This window comes from Micropterus salmoides, unplaced genomic scaffold, assembly GCF_014851395.1.
Source record: "Micropterus salmoides isolate LMB-PRFRI ecotype aquatic unplaced genomic scaffold, ASM1485139v1 Ms_hic_scaffold_2, whole genome shotgun sequence".
In the NCBI taxonomy this organism is placed as follows: Eukaryota; Metazoa; Chordata; class Actinopteri; order Centrarchiformes; family Centrarchidae; genus Micropterus; species Micropterus salmoides.
In genome coordinates, this window is record NW_024041150.1 from 35,892,922 (window position 1) to 35,893,552 (window position 631).

Here is a 631-nt window from a genome sequence, read left to right on the forward strand (position 1 = left end):
CAGTGGTCAAAGGTCACTGTGACCTCAAACAATGCATTATTGGCCATTAATCCAGAAGTGGCAGTAATTATGACAAAGCTTCACACAGATAATGTTAATACAGCGATGATGTGATGACGTCAACTTCACCATGTCATCTAATGTCCTGGAAAAATATCCATTATTTTTGGGGCCATTATTCAACTCAGGACCAGAAGGGGAGATTGAGCCCATATTCACAGTTGGTCGGACACTGAGTAGTTGACCCTTATGACTCAAAGGTGTGACATTAGACAGGTTTTTAGCGATGAATTGAGCCATTCCTGATTCGCACGCATGTTTACTGGGACGGCATAATGAGTGAACAATAACTAGCCCAGTACGCGCTTTCACTTCCTGCCTCAGTCTCATTTCGAGCATCGGTGGAATCGTGTGACTACAAACACTGTATTGAAGTGCGCCAAGCTAATCATGATCCAGTGAGTGAGTGAGTGAGTGAGTGGGTTTCACCTACATGCATCTAAAATTGCCAGGAGAAACAAAAGCACCATATTTTGTGCAGCTATACTCCAGAGGAATCCATCTTTACATAGTAATGAAGTACATCTATACCTGTTTAGCCAGTAATCAGTTCAACAAAGTATATCAATGG